Source organism: Saimiri boliviensis, chromosome 8, assembly GCF_048565385.1.
Source record: "Saimiri boliviensis isolate mSaiBol1 chromosome 8, mSaiBol1.pri, whole genome shotgun sequence".
In the NCBI taxonomy this organism is placed as follows: domain Eukaryota; kingdom Metazoa; phylum Chordata; class Mammalia; order Primates; family Cebidae; genus Saimiri; species Saimiri boliviensis.
This window is the reverse complement of record NC_133456.1, coordinates 18,212,868-18,229,304: the sequence shown is the minus strand read 5'-3', so window position 1 is coordinate 18,229,304 and position 16,437 is coordinate 18,212,868. Positions and strand designations below refer to the sequence as shown.

Sequence of the window (16,437 nt, the reverse complement as noted above, 5' to 3'; positions counted from 1 at the left end):
AAAACTGTATGATATTATGAGTGGGATGGTTCATATACTTTCTATAAACTCAATCTCATCAACAGTGGTTCTCAAAACAGTGGTTCTCAAACTCTAACCTGTCTCAGAATCACCTGCAAGTCTTAAAACAGATAAATCAGTTTCTGATTCAGTAGGTCTGAGGTGGAACTGGAAAATCTGCATTTCAAACCAGTTCCCAGGAGAAGCTGACGCTGCTAGTCCAGGGAGCACACTTTGAGAACCACTGCTTTACATCACATTTATAAGAAAGACATTATTATCATCACTGTCATTCTCATTTTACAGAAGAAACACATAGAAGGTTATGCAACTTTCCCAAAGCCATCTTGCTCTTAGCAGTAGAGATGGGGTTCAATGTCAATGTCTGTCTTATCTTCTAGTTCATGGTTGCAAACAAGCAGTGGTAAGGACTGGCATTTCCAATTCTTGTTTGCAACTATCAAAAATATCATTCATACACACACACACACACACACACACACACACACACACACACACTGGATCTTAACTGAAATCCGAGATAAAAGAGTAGAAGATGTTAACTGATGCCAATAGGGTGGTGAAGGAGTCTTTGAGGAACACTTAGGTCATTCCAATTAAGTATTATTTTGATACTACTGGGATGAAGCCAGGATCTAGAATTGCAAAAATATAAATGTACGAAATAACTAATTAAATATGTAAAAGGAAATGTTATTAAATAAAATGTCACAATTCAAAATTGAACTGTATATGATTACTCAATGTCTGTCGTTTTAAATACATTTATTTTAAATTTTGAAATAAATTTCAAAAACTAACAATATCCAGAGAAGATAAGCTTGTTACATATGCTGCTTTTGGGGGTCTAGAGATGAAAATGACAATTCTTTCATCAATCTGCTCAATTTTCACGTTTTGATCTAATTTGTAGCACCTCTCTGGTTTCCTTCCAATAAACAACATCTTCCTTAAACTGGTGGCATTATGTTATTTTTGAGATCTGAATCACAGAGACTGTAATACAAGCATGCATGCTTCATCTTGTCGTTTTGTACATCTAATTAAAGCTTCTTACAGGTCCATAAAAAGACCCAACATCAAAAAAGCAGCGTGTTAGAGAAAGCCCCAGGGCAGATTGGAAAAGGGGTTTCTTCATTAACTATAAGAACATTTGCTTAAATTCAAAGTTAAGTAGTAATATATTAATTTGTACTTGAATATTTTTAAATATTGCCCAAGCATAATCAGATCATGTTACCACATTTATGGTGTGGAACCAAAAATGGGTCACGTTCTTGCCAGCAGCACTTCAGCTACCGAAGAAATACTGGGGATGAATAAATGATTTACCATGTGGCCAGTAGTGCATCCCTCTCTAGAAGAGTGTTGGAGCCAACTTCATTTAAATCAATTTATTATTTTTCCCCTTTTCATTCGTTTTACTATTCTTATGGCCTTGTTTTCCTTAGAAAATTTATTCAAAACCTAAACGGCAGCAATATACTCTATTTTTCAAGAGCTTATATATTATTGTCATTATTCTGTAGTTACTGATATATCTCAGGGACTACAGACCCCGGGGGGGTGGAGGGGGAGGCTTTCGACCACTGGAAATCCCTTGGGAAACCATTACAGTGGTATTTTCTCCCTTTAGTTGGCTAGAGTTCCCTGAACAGTGGTATCTCCCTGAGAAGAAAAGCACATGGCCTTCCTGCTTTCTAGCAACAAAGTAACAAATTCTACAAATCCAAGTTAGGGTCTCAAGCTTAGTATGCTGCTACAGTTACAATTTCCACGTCAAAATGAGATGATTCTTTCGTGGTCTTTTCAAGTCAGAGTGATCCCAGGTGGCAGCCTAAGGCGCAGAGGCCTAATCTGAGACTTTCACTGGTACTCTTCCACCATCGGATGCAAGGGCATTAGGGGTAACTGGGAGTTCCCTCTCGATCAGAAAACCCTGTTATTACCCTGAGAATCAAACTGTTTGCACCTCCCAAGAATCCACTCCTGCTTCCCAACCATCTTCAGACATGCAAAGTTGATACCATAGAAACCAAAAGAAAAGGCTTTTGACTTTTGCAGGTCAACGGAGATTTGCTAAAAACCTCTAGATTTCTCTTCGCACTCCAGTCAATTCAACCAAGCTTGCAGCATCTAAGCAGCTCTTCTGAAGGTTTGTGTCCTTTGCTAGGGGTCCTTTCTTGGGGAAGGGTGGACACAACGTGGGAACAGAATGGGAAAAGCAGGTTGGAGAAATCTGGCGTCTGGCTTGTTGGTGCTCCCTTCCAGGAACCCTGAAGAGCTGATCTCTATTGGGTGCTATGCTTCCAGGGGTGGGAATCAGGAGTCCTCTCTCACCCTCTCTGGCCATCTCTAAGGTACCTTCCGGAGCAACCCGACCTGGCGACCACACCACTGAACCATTCAGGGCTATGGTTAATGCCCAGCATGCTTTGACTCTCTGACTTCGTATGCTTTGATATGTCACCACGACCGTTTACTTTTCCATACTGTTACCAGAGGCTGCCTACCCAGGGCTGTGTCTCCCGCTGACCTTTAAGGCCAGGACTACATTCAGATGTTGTTGGGCTTTTCCAATTTTGCTTAAATAACAAAATCAACATCATGTTTTCGAATCAGATCCTCAGGGAGAATAAACTACAGAGAAAAAAATATTATGTATATATACGTATATGCTTATGTGTATGTATGTATACATACATTAAAAAAAAAATGTTTTTTAATCCTTGTTTAAACCTGGGCGGGAACCAAAGATTAAAGCGCGTGCGGCTCCCTGCCCCCAGCCGCCAAGACGCAGTCCTGTACAGACGCGGTCCCTTCCCTCCGATTTCCCCCGACAGCTCGCGCTACTTTTCCCGGCCATTGTTCCGTGTCCCTGGTGCTTCCTCCTCCCTCGTCCTCCATCCTCCTTGGGCACCTCGCCCGCTTTGTCCCGCCAGCCGCCGCAGCCCCGACCAGCCCGGGTCAGAATACCAACAGGATGCCCTCCAGCAGCCAGCGCGCCGACCGCAGGTGCGCGGCGCCCCGCCCCGCCCTTCCCACGGCCCCGCCCCAGAGCTGACGTCACAGTGACGCGCCGCCCGCGCACGCGCAGCTCGTCCGTACCCCCTCCCCGCGGCCGGCAGCCCCGCTCGGTATTATGATTAGCGCTGGGTGCGGGGTTTCGGCGGCCGGGAGGGAGTTGTCGGCGCCGCGGCCGCTGCGGACGGACGCCCGCCTGCCGGCTAAGGTAGGGGCGAGCGCGGGGCGCGGTGGGGCGCTGCGGTTGTGGGCAGGCTGCGCGGCCGGCCTCCGCTGCCTCAGTAGCCTCCGCCGTTGCCGGACTGGGCTCCCGGGCCGGGGCGCTCGTCGCAGGCGGAAAGTAAGTTGCGCTCTCGGCGCCGGCCGCAGCGCGCGGCCCGGGAGGACGCGGGGCCCGGGCTGCGGCGGCCCGGACTCAGCGGCGCGGCCTGGCGGCAGGGCGACGACCGGGCCCGGAGGGAGCAGTCACTGCGGCGGCGGCCGCGGGCGCCCGGAGGCCCTGCCCTTGCGGCCGCGGCGGGATTGCGGCACCTCGGAAGGCGCCCGCATCTCCGCGCCCCGCCCCGGAGCGGGCCGAGTGCGGCACCCCGCGCCCGGGGCGCCCGGTTGGGTGTGTGTTCTTTGAATGCGTTTTCCCCTTTCCGACGACTGTAAAAATCTGGCTGCAGCAAAGGGGTTCCTCGGTCCAACTGCTTTACAATAGAGGGGATGTTGTTGTCTGTAGAGAAAGGGCAATGGGGTAAGGAAGGAGGAGCAATGCCATTCCCGAGGGACAGCTGGAATTTTTCGGACTGGGAGACTGGGAAACCTACGTTCTTTTCCACAGTCATCGCCTGTTGATCTCTTTCTGGACCATTTTACAGGAACCTTCCTGCGTTTTACTTGGATTTGGGTTGCAGGAAAGTGGCAGCCTTTTATCTTCGGGATTCTTAGAGCTGTGCTATTTCTAACAGTTGGATCACATACAATCCAGTAGCTTCATAGGCAGTTTCAGGATTTGGGAAGAATTTAGCAGTGGTCTTCCTAAATCTATAGAGGTTTGAGCATATGGGACCTTTCAAACTGTCATGTTACTACCCCCCCCCCCCCCCCCCGCCACTTCCCTGTAATTATGTGCATTCTCAAAGTCTTAGGAACACTGGCAAAGTTGACTTAATGCGTTAAACATGTTGTCAGGTTTTAAGGTGAAGGGTGGCTTGCAAGTGTTGGGCATCCTGTTGAATCGCCACCGAATTCCTATCAAACATGAAATGCCTCAGTTTGGGTTCCTTGTACGGGGTTGGAGCGCTATGTCCCAAACCAGTCTTTAACTTATCAGAATATATATAGCAGTGTACTTTAAAACCCCGGTTGTCAAGGCTTATGTAATCAGTTTGTTAATTTATAATCTCATTATATTGCTTTCCAGATTTATAAAATAATTCCCTTAAGGAAATCTGCCCTCAACGTCTGCTTAAATATTTGTCTTGGAATTGGATTCCTGAAGAGGAATGTACTGTACAAGTGATGATTAAAGCATACTAATTAGACAAGTTTCTTTTTTTAAAGAACGCCAAATACCATTTTTTAAAAATCTGATTATATGTGTACTTGTCCCTGTGGGAACAGGTGACATTCCCATTTTACAGAACTAGAAATGAGAGAAATTACATGACATTCCCAAGGACACATATTGAAGCAGTGTAGAATATCAAGTGCATGGTGCTAACTTTTTGTAATACTCTCATCTTCAAGGCTTTTCAGGCAGGAAGCTTTCAGAGCCACCTTTCATTTTTTTTTTTTTAATTTGTATAATCAGTTTTTAATTGTGCACAAAAATTACTCTCGCCCCTTTTTTAAAAAATATAATTCTGAGTAAATTTTTCTGTATTATTGCAATCAGATCCATTAGTTTAAAACATGCTGGAACTCAAAAGTTGTACTAAATTTTATTTTTCCAGACCAGAAGTGTAGCTTGGGACTTTATAGTTTAGATTTAATCACATAATCCTGAAAGAAAAGCTTTTAAATGTCCTTATTAAAATTGAAGGGCTTTCATGATATTTTTACTGATCACAGGAAATACTGTTCATCTAAACTTTACTGTGAGTACTTTCCTCTTATAGAAAGTGAAACTAAATAGAAAAATATTTATTTCTGGAGATACTGAACAGCCATGGTTCTAAGCACTGGTATAAAGAAGACATGATTTCTTCCCTGTAGCAGATTGGCTAATCCTGAGAGCTCTTTACACTGCCCAGGAAGAAAAGGGTACAAACGGACTTTCCATAGGCCAGAATTAAACGTAGATGAGAAACTCTGTACTTAACTGCATCCCAGCCGTTTGCTTAACAACTAAAAGAAAGAGTGTTTACAGCCAAGATACTTTAGTAAGAAAACTGTTATTCAGAATTTAGGTATTTCCCAGTGTGTATGTATGTGCAGGTAAACTTAGATCAACTTAGGTGGAAAAGTTGAGTGGATCCTAGCAGTTCTGAAGATAAACTTAACCTTTGATCGTTTATTGATGGAACGTTTGTGTGTCTCTTTTGAGGGCCCTAGGGTAGAGGGAGGGCAGCAGTAAAAAGGTGAATAAAAATCAGTTCCTGACTTTAGGTGTTCAGAAGCTATTGGGAAACACCAAGGAAAACAGTAACGGTACAGATGAACTGTGGTAAGGCACAGGGAAAAGCCTGCAGAAGCACAGGGATGGCGGCAGTGAACAGTCTGACGTGGAAATGCTTCACAGAGGAGGTTGATGGTTAAACTGGTCTTGAAGGATAAGAATTCCTAGGTAGAGAAAAAGGGGAAAGGCTCAGAAGGTTCAGGGAGGGCGAGAGGAGACAAGGTCAAGTGGTGGGAAAAGAACATAGATCCAAGTAGGTGAAAGGAGTGGAGAAGGCCGAGACAGTGCAGCTGTTCTTTGCTTAAAGCCTTTGAAAAGGAAGGAGAGAAGTGGGGCAGTTGCTTTGGGGAATGGAGGAGGTGTTTGGTGCGGTGCTTGTTGTGTTTTGTTTTAACATTGGGAAGAACTGCTATAAAATTCCTCAGATTTAACGGCCTCGTGACTGAGCACTGGAAGTGTGTTGTCTGCTCTGGATAATCCAGAGATATGTCATTGATCCTCATCTGCTTTTCTGCACATCTGCTTTGGGTTGTGGCTCTGTGTCCCATGGGAAACCATTTATTGCTGGTGGTAGGAGAGAAACCTGTCTAAAGAGGATTCCTGCTTTGCCCTCTCTGAACATTTATTTCTCTGCTGTCATTTCCAGAGCCTCCTGAGAGTCTGCTTTGGCATCCCCAGCATTTGGCCTCTGCTCAGGTAGGCTCTTCCATGGCAAATCAGGTCTCTTTACCTTTCCTTTTGCTATCATGCCCCCTAGTCTGCTGCCATGTAGCTACTCAGCAGTTACTTCAGATTCAGAGGGCATTAGTTGTTCATTTGGCATGTTTTTAAGTTTTGGAGTATCTTCAGGCCCAAAGCAAGATTAGGTCTGTCTATATATCTAAACACATACCCTCTTGACTACATATTTGCCTGGGCCGTTTAACATAGGTTATGATATGCCCCAGGAGCCTGGATTACACAACGTAACGGTCAAATCACAGCCTCACTGGGCCTCAGTGTCTTAGTTGTTTACATGCAGTTATGTTTCTTAAATCCACAAGACTGTCAGCTCTTTGAAGGCAGAGACTACTTTGATCTCTACATTATCAGACTCAAGTAATACCTGGTACATAGTTTGTACCAAGAAGTGTCTTGATGAAGAAGCTTAAAAAATCTAATCTTTAGTTTGTTGATTTTATCTGCCTGTTACAGAAACCACACCATTTCTAATAAAGCTGGGTTGATTTGAATTGTTTTTCCAGTCAAACAATATTAGAACTAGAAGGAAATCTACTCTCTGCTATTATATTATAGATGCTCCTGTCCTGAAAGTCCAGTCTGAGAGAACAGCATCACTGGCTACCATTCTCCACTGGAGACATTCTAGATTGCTCTCTTTGCTTAGCCTCCTGTGCATTGAGTTCTTGGATTCCACTTCCAAAATGTGTCTCCTCCACAACATCGTTATCATCACTGACTATGTTCCAGCTGCCCTCATTTTTAACTCTAAGTAGTCATTTACCTGGAGACATTTTCAGTTGTCTTCTTACTTGTCTTATAGTTCCCTATTCTTGCTCTTTCAGTCTGATCTTCCCTTTGCTGCTAGAGTAATTTGTTAAACCGTCATCTCTGATTGCTGTTATCCTGCTCAGGATTTTTCTTTGGCTCTTTATGCTGGCCTTCATTTGTTCATTTAATAAATTGTATCTGTATACTTGGCAGGCTCTGGATACAGAGCTGAATGAAGTGAACATGGTCCTTACATGAACTGAGCCTATCATTTAGTTTAGTGGGGGACACAGATTATTAATCACATGGTCACACAAATAATTATATGACCCCACAGTTGTGATAAGGGTCATAATGTCAAAGGACATGGTGCTGTGAGTGGGTACAGGGAGCTGGTAGGTACAGGGATTTGAGGAGGGAAAGGGGATGGTCAGGAAGTCATCCTTTAAGCTGGGCCCTAGAGCATGGGTAAGGGCTAGCCTAGACTTAAGAAGTAGAAACTGATTAATTTTATGGAATACAAGACCCTTTGGGTATCTGGCTCTTACCTACCTGCCTGACCTTGTCTCCTACCTTCTGCATATATTGTTGTCTGAGTCACACTAAACTTCCTTGGGTCTCTTAGCTGAAAAGCCTCCTCCCTTCCATTGCCAATTTCAATTCTTAGCTCACATACACAAAATTTTGTATGTCTCCAGAATGCCATCTGTGGCATTCCGCAAGGCAGATTTAGGGGAAAAGAATACCTCTTTTTATATGTCTGTTCTCGTAAGAGACTGTATGTGAACAACTTGAGACGCAGACCTTCCTAGTACAGGTGTTTAGGGGCCAGTTTTTTGGGCCAACTGGAGATGAGGTTACTGATAAGAAAATGAAATGGAGAACTGCATATACAGCCTCTCTCTCATAATGATACCTTGTGGGAGGGAGGCCAGTTCTGAAGTTAGGGGGATAGAATCCTTAGGGTATTTGTATTCTACTCACACCCTGCTAATATGTATTATCCCATTTAGCTTTCACAATAACTGTCCAAGGTGGTGATTATCTTTGTTTTATCAAGACATGCCTGTTCGTAGAAGTTGAGTAACTTGTTGGGCTGTAGATCCTGTAGTACTCTTTCCACTGTGCTGTCATACCACTCTGCATATTTGCTGAATGAATGAATTTTGATCATTCCTAAAGTGTACCTCTGTGGTGAAGATAATAAGAAAAGTTTACTCTGCGGTACTTTGAAATGTGGAATCTTAGGACTGTTATCCTAGCTCCTTCGCTGATGTCCCCTCACCGCCTTATGTACACACACACACACACACACTTAGGTTATTATATTGTCTTTTACTCTGTATTGCATAGCTAGGGAAATAATAATCAAATTTGTTTTAACACCTAGCTATCTTGCTTCTTCTATATTAGGGACATTATATCGTAGATATTTTAATGTAAGTTCTACTCTCTATGACTTTCATATAAAGTTCATTTTAGATTTAGGATAATATATTAACAAATACTCATAGATGAATTATTAGCCTAGAGTGTACTATATATTCATGGATCTCTTTTTGAAATAGCCATAATATTATACAGCCTTTTTATTTAACAGTGGACAAAAACAGAGTGATTACATTTTTTTCAGAAAGTGTTAAAATATTGAATTGGTGTGTAACTTAAAAAGAAGTAAGTTTTTGTGATCCGTTGCACTGCCTGGTGACCATAATCAACAATAACGTATTGTACATCTTTAAATTGCCGAAAGAGTAGATCCTTAACATCCTCACCACACAAATATGATAAGTTGGTGAGGTGAAGGATATGTTCGTTAGTTTGATTGAATCTTTCTACCTTGTATATGTAGATCAAGTTTAGCTTTCTATTTTACCTCACTTGTTGCATGTTAAACACTTCCCTCTTTATTGGCATAAAGTATTATGAATGGTACTAAAGAAATTTGGAATAAGAGTGTTCAGACTACAGTTTCAGGGCTTGGTTTTGTCCTTCGCCTTTCTATTTTCTGAGTATTTGCTAATCTTCTTGTGAGGAAAATTTTTTTCAGAAACAAATGGAAAGAATATAATATGCAAAATACACCAAAATTACAGTTTGGGAAAGGATAAAGAATAATGTTTTTAAGGAGAAAATAAAACTTGCTTAAATTTTACCTGAATTATTTACTTGGTGTTGGCTGGGGAGGAGTCTTGCTGTCACAAAATTGTATGCAAACAATGGTGTGAAGTTATTTTCAAGGGGCCCTTCCATTTTTAGATGACCAATAATTACCTCAGCCTGTTTTATGAATGGCTGTTATCCTGTAACTTCATTTCTCAACTTAAGATGCAGTTTTTGAACATTTCAAAAAGTGTCGAATGGAATTATTTGTCCATAATGTTTATTAGATGAGTCTTTAGTGGCCCTGGGGAGTTTCTTCCCCTGAAGACACTTGGAGCGGGTAACTTGCATAGGATATCAGAATTGGAGGAACACCAAAAATGTCAAAATAGATTAATTTTACTGCCTTTGTTTTTCTGTGAATTAGGAGTAGGTAAAAGTTTCATATTGTTTAAGGGAAAAAAATGCAAGGCTCAGGGGTCAGTGAAGGCTAGAATCCAGTCCAGGCCAACTCTTAACTGGTGTAGGTCCTGGACAAAGTGAGTTCTTAACCTCATTGGCCCTGCCCTTTCATTTGTAAAATGGTTATCACTCTTGAGGAAATAAATGATATAATAAATGTAAAAAATGCAGTACATACACAGACTCCAAGTAATTAAAATCTGTTTCTACGTTTTGAGACCTGCATTCAAACAAAACTGGAATTCTAATGGGCAACTGTGGCAGCAAAAGACATTTTAAAAATTAGAAATAACATAATAAAAGAAAAATCTGTGGTTTTGCTTTACTCATTTCTGTATAAACCTGTTTAGGTTAGTAGTAGATTTTTAGTAGTTCATATATGGATAATAATGAGAGAGAGCTATTAAGTCATAACAAAAATTTAGTGTTTGTGGAACTTTATAGTGAACAATGAACTTTCAAAATTTGTTTAAATTCTCTAATAAGTTTATTTCTGTGTTGCTTTCATGTTAATACGTAAAGAATTTTCCTCTTCCATTGAGCATCTTTGATGAGAAGCTTTTTATTGTGCATTTTTAATTCTTTAATGATACTTTGATTAAACTTAAAACATAGATATTTGGTGAATTATTTAGCATGGCCAGTTTTCCATTCGTTCTGTCCAGCACAGTTGCTCAAATGATGAGCCATTAGATATTCTTCAGAATCAGCCACCTCTCGTAAGTTTACTGAATTTATCTCACTTCTACCCAAAAGAATCAATTCACCCAAATGTGTTTTCCTTTCCTAAGCCAGCCAGCTATAGGCACTCTTACTTTGTCTCTGGTTTACCCCACTTTCAGGAATGGCATTCCTCTGCGCCTGTTGAAGGATAAGCTCTGGTCTGTGGGCTCCCCTTGTCCTTGGTGAGCCTGCGCTTGTGTAATGTTCTCTGCATACCTCTGACATACCTCACCTAGACTCACTTGTATAATTATTTTTCGTTTTATATGTGCCTCCTATTTTTTCTTTTTTAAAAAATTATTTTACTCTAAGTTTTGGGGTACATGTACAGAATGTGCAGGTTTGTTACATGTGCCGTGGTGGTTTGCTGCACTGTAGATCCTATTTTCTTAAATCACTTTTAAGATTCGAATGGACAGGGACTATGTTTTGTCCTGTATAGTTAAGGCTCAAATTATTTGTTAATGAAAATGACTTAATGTTTCTGTTATTCAGACTGAAGCAGTTGCATACCTTCTTTCTTTTTTTAATTTGTTTGTTTTTTTTTTTTTCTCTTTTTTTTGAGATAGTATCTCACTTTGTCTCCCAGGATGGAGTGCAGTGGCTGATCTCAGCCCACTGCAGCTTGGACTCATAAGCTCCGGCCATTAGCTTGCTTCAGTCTCCCAAAGTGCTGTGGTTATAGGTGTGAAATATTTACATCTCAGAGGAAGTAAATATTTCGTTGAATGTCTTGTTTATTAACATTACATAAATAGGCATTAGATAGTATAGTACACAGTGTATTTTAGGAAAAATTGATGTATTTCATAGATCTCTTAATGGAAAAGTAAATGGAGTGAATAAGTATGTACAGAAAGTCAAAATTTTAGTAGCCTCTGCCATTCCTGAACTATTAAAGCAGCACATACTGACTGTCAAAAAATTTAAAGTACAGAAAAGCATAAAGAGAAAAAATATCCTGTAATCTTATTAATTTAACATTTTAGGTTTTTAAACTATATACATTCATATAGATTATATGACTTTTTAAAAAAGATTGGGACAGGCCAGGTGTGGTGGCTCACGCCATGTTAATCCTAGAACTTTGGGAGGCCAAGACAGGTGAATCACTTGAGGTCAGGAGTTCAAGACCAGTTTGGCCAATATGGCAAAACCCTGTCTCTGCTAACAAAAATACAAAAATTAGCTGGACACGATGGCATGTACCTGTAATCCCACCTATTTGGGAGGTTTAGGCAGGGTTCAATTGCTTGAACCCAGGAGGCAGAAAGGTTGCAGTGAGCCAAAATCTGGGCTATACTCCAGCCTGGGCGACATAGTGAGGCCCTGTCTGTTAACACAATGTTAACAGTATGCCACCTTATTTTTTTACTTAACATTATGTTGTGAGACTTCCCCATGAAATGAAATAGCCTCAGGATATGGTGGCATACTGTTAACATTGGGTATATTGTGTTTTATTTAACCATTTCCTTATTGTAGAACTTTAGATTTTTTTTTTTTTGCATGTATAAATATCACTGAACATTGTTGAATATAAATATTTGTCCACATCTTTCTTTGAGACGTGAATCTAGTAGTTAAATTATTGTCAAGGATATTACTTTAAGGCTCTGGAGACAGGTTGAGTATCTCTTGTCTAAAATGCTTAGCACCAGAAGTGTTTGGGATTTTGTCAGATTTTGTAGCATTTGCATATACTTAATGAGACCCAAGTCTAAACCTGAAATTAATTTGTTTCATTTACACCTATAATTTTATACCCTATTTTTAATAATTTTGTGCATGAAACAAAGTTCTGACTGCATTTCCTCTCAAAAACTAATAGAACTGTTATTGATCATATGAGGGTTTTTTTTTTTTTTACTTGTGGTGTCTTGTCAGCACTAGAAGTTTCAGATTTTGGAGCATTTTGGATTTCTTATTTTTAGGTTTGGGATGCTCAGCCTGTACACATATTGCCAAATTGTTTTTCAAAAAGGTAGCTTGCTTGTAGTCCCACCAATGTAAGAGAATCCCTGAGTGAGCCTGTCTTTGAGTCAAAGTCAGTGAAATGTTAGGTACCAGTATTTTGGTTTATTGATGAGGTTTTTTTTCTGTTTCTCGATTCTTTTTTGACTATTTTTTAATGACCATCTTCATCAAAATATTAACAGGAGGGAAAAAAAGATGATAGGGAGTTAAAATGAGTTGTGACAGTGTAAATAAAAGCTTTGGATCAGAGGATATTTAGAGTATTTTTAAAAATTTTCCATAACTTCCAACTTAATATTCTGTTTTCCTGGGAACAATAAGTAATTGTGGGTTGGATTTATTTATTTTGGAGTAATTTCTACATACCTAGCTTTTGTTTATGTCATTACTTATTATGTGTGCTGGAGTTGTCACCATACTAATTTTTAAGTCCTACATAACCATAGGTAGAAATAATGACATGCTTAGCATTTTTCATCATTTTAACAAGAGGCAGAATCTGTTTAGGAATTTCAACTTATTATCTGTTGCTGGTCCAGGTCTTGTGGCGTGGATGTTAATCTCTTCCTCTCTACAAATTACTAGGTACTATACATCAGTTAATAATTTGCCTAACTCCTGAATACATTCAAATTGCTTGATATATGCTGGACCGTAGTTTGTTTTACCTAGAGGAAATAAAGATTACTTAAACCAGTACTTCAAGGATTCTGCGTTGGCAACCAAATCATTGCCTCAAAAAACTGGAACAGGCTTCTCATTATGACATTCCTAGTCCCTCAGCGGCCCCTAGTCCATTAACATTGATGAAAATGAAGAACATACTTTAGTAGGCAGTTACCCTGTCTTGGAAAATGCTTTCTCAGAGACTTAGGAGTACTAAGTGCCCAAAAGAACATTTCTAATAATAAATGATTTTAATCTTTTGATTTGTAGTTCTCATCTTGATTTCATCTAGTGATTGCTGACTGATAACTGCATAACCACATTGTAATATTCAACCAATCCAGTGAAAAACTCTGAATTCTTCTACAACCTGGGACCTATTGACCTGTTTATGGTTCTCATTTTTGATTTATAGCTTATATTAATGACTCCTAGGAGGAGCCTGCTATCCTTAAAAAGTGAAATATGGTTTACTTTTTTTTTTGAGACTGAGTCTCGCTCTGTTGCCCAGGCTGGAGAGGGCAGTGGTGTGATCTTGACTCACTGCAACCTCTGCCTCCTGGGGTCAAGCGATTCTCCTGCCTCAGCCTCCCAAGTAGCTGGGACTACAGGCCCACGCCACCATGCCTGGCTAATTTTTGTATTTTTGATAGAGATTGTGCTTTACCGTATTGGCCAGGCTGGTCTCAAACTCCTGACCTCAAGTGATGTACCTGCCTTGGCTCCCAGAGTGCTGGGATTACAGGTGTGAGCCAGTACACCTGGCAGAAATACTATTTACTTTGAATAAAGAAAACGGCATTGGCGACTGCATGACAGGGTTGTGTTTATTTGCTTGACTTAAAGGTTATTCCTGGAAGACTTAGTTTACTGTCTTCCTTTCAGCCTGTACCATTTTTAAAGTTTTAGCAGTAAGATTAGGTTGGTAATATCATTGAGAGAGTGTTAATTCCTCTACTCAAGTTGGCGTTTCTATAGATGTGCAGTTTAGTCTGCTATTTCTCAGGAGTAAGGATTACAGTTTTCATTTTTTGGTATTTGTAAAAGATACCAGATAATTTCTATGTATAAGAAGCTTAAATGCAGTTTTAGTGTAACTTTGCAAAAACTCAGCTTTTGGTTCTCTGTATGAGATGGAGATACTGGCATAGTTTTTTTTTTTTGTTTTTTTTTTTTAAGCAGTTAGTATGTTGGAGAGGAATATTGGTTGTCTGATTTTGGAGGAAAACTTATATTCTAAACAAAATGTTTATTACTATAGATAAACTGTAGAAGTAGTACAATTTTTGTACACAGCCCTTTTTGTTCAACTCCTCTACTTTCTCATGCCATGGATTGGTTCAGAGTGGTATCCAAGCAGAGCTGCCTTTGTTGAGCATACTCTTTTGTCCCTACCTCTTTTTAAGAGGTGTGAGGAAGAGGCATTTGTTTGATGTACAGATGAGACTGCAATGGTGATGATGTTGATGAAACGCTAAAAGTGAGTTTTAACAAGATTAACAGGGTGAATTCCAAATTGATAGTTAGTTTAGCAGAAGCTGGTTCTACAACTGTTTTCAGCAGCTTGCAAAACGTGTGTAGGGCCACCCACACTTCCTTCCTCTTCTCCAGCCACACCCACATGCTTCAGTTTCTTCTGTTCTCTTTAGTGGGAGAACATCAGTATATTCTTGCGACACTTAACGGTGCTTGTTTCTCAGACACAAGTTTTTATATTATGAGCACTTGTGGCAAGTTGGCCTATTTCATTTAGGTCCAGCCTAGTTGTATGCCTATGCTAAATAAAAAGGTTGCTTTAGAATGGCCTGTTTTAGTGGTTGCTGTTTAAAAACATGTTATCTTAGCTGTATAGTCATTAAAAATACTGATTTAGAAGAGTTTAGTGCATGGGAAAATGTTCGCTTTAAAAAGTAGAGGAAAAAATAATGATTAAGTTTCATGTCCAAAATCTTAGCTTTGTAAAGAACCGTAAGTATAAAGGATATACACTCAGACCTGATGAGAAATCATCCTACATAAGATTATAGGTGATTTTTATTTTCTTTTTTGTGCTTTTATTTATTTACTAAAGTTTCTGAAGTGAACTTGTATGAATTTTTCCAACTTGTTCTTTGGAGAGAAGTATTGTGAAAATAGTTACATTTTTTTTCTTTTTTTTTTTTGTTTGCGATGGACCGTTGCTCTGTCCCCCAGGTTGAAGTGCAGTGCTGCGATCTCGGCTTACTGCAGCCTGTCTCTCCCAGGTTCTGCCTCAGCCTCCCAAGTAGTTGGGAGTACAAGCACACACCACCACGTCCGGGTCATTTTTGTATTTTTGGTAGGGAAAGGGTTTTACCATATTGGTCAGGCTGGTCTCAAACTCCTCACCTCAGGTGATCCACCCGCCTCAGCCTCTGAAAGTGCCGGAATTGCAGGTGTGAGCCACCGGGCCTGGTCACAAATCTGTTTTTACTCTGACATCCCCCAAGCCCTTAAGTATTATCCCATTTTTTTTTTTAATTGTATCTGGGCATATATTATACATAGAAAATGATTAGGAAGAATGTATACCAAAATATGAACAGATGTTATCTTAAAGGATCGGATGGTTTTTTCAGAATTCCCCCCGCCCCTTTTTTTTGCCAGTCTTTATATTCTAATTGTATTTTTCTCCTGAACTAAACAGATTTTTCTTTCATAATTGTTTTTGAGATTTTCTATAAGAATATATTTGATGTGAAAAAAGGTAAAGGAGTATTAAGTCCTTTTTGTAAGACTAAATTTGATAGGAAATTATCTTAATATTTTAAAAGCAAATACTTAGATTTTATGAGATGTTTTATTGATAAATCCCAGACTTTGATGCCTAACTAGAGACATTATTTCCTACATCTTACAGCACTCATTTTCAATTTAATTTATTTTACGAAATTGCACAACAGTTCAGTTTCTGAATTATTCTCTCTTATGAAAGCAGAAGAGAGATAATAGTTTGGTAAATTCATTCTCTTGAAGTAGGGTAAACAACTGAAAGAATTGCTGCTTGGATGATAGAAGAAACATCATTACTGTAACAGTGATGGTGGTGGTGGTGGCTGGTATTTACAGAATCCTTATTCTGTGCCAGGTACTATTCTAAACTCTTTAGCTATATTAACTCATTTGATCCTCACTGCATCCTATGAGATTATATTCTTATTCTAATATTTTCTAATGAAGAAACTGACCATGCAGAGAAGTCAATGTAATTTACTGAGTTCCTTGGCTAGTGATTGGTGAGCTGGGATTCAAATGCAGTTCTTGGTCTTTAGAACCGGTACTTATCACTGTACTACCACATTGCTTTGCCACAGAGACTAGGGATGAAACAGGGGCTGTTGGAAAAA

The 16,437-nt window shown here is 39.9% G+C and overlaps 1 protein-coding gene across 2 annotated transcripts in view; it reads left to right on the top strand.

Annotated features, from left to right (window-relative positions):
- Positions 1 to 3,116: 3,116 nt before the first annotated feature.
- SNRK (SNF related kinase) overlaps positions 3,117 to 16,437 on the top strand; it is a 71,168-nt gene continuing 57,847 nt past the window's right edge. Inside the window, exon 1 of one of the 2 annotated variants that reach the window (XM_039477469.1) lies at positions 3,117 to 3,253. The gene's annotated coding sequence lies outside the window, so the exon portion shown is untranslated. Of the gene's footprint in view, positions 3,254 to 3,621; positions 6,347 to 16,437 lie in introns of those variants that run through there. The other variant, XM_074404023.1, reaches the window with a different exon arrangement.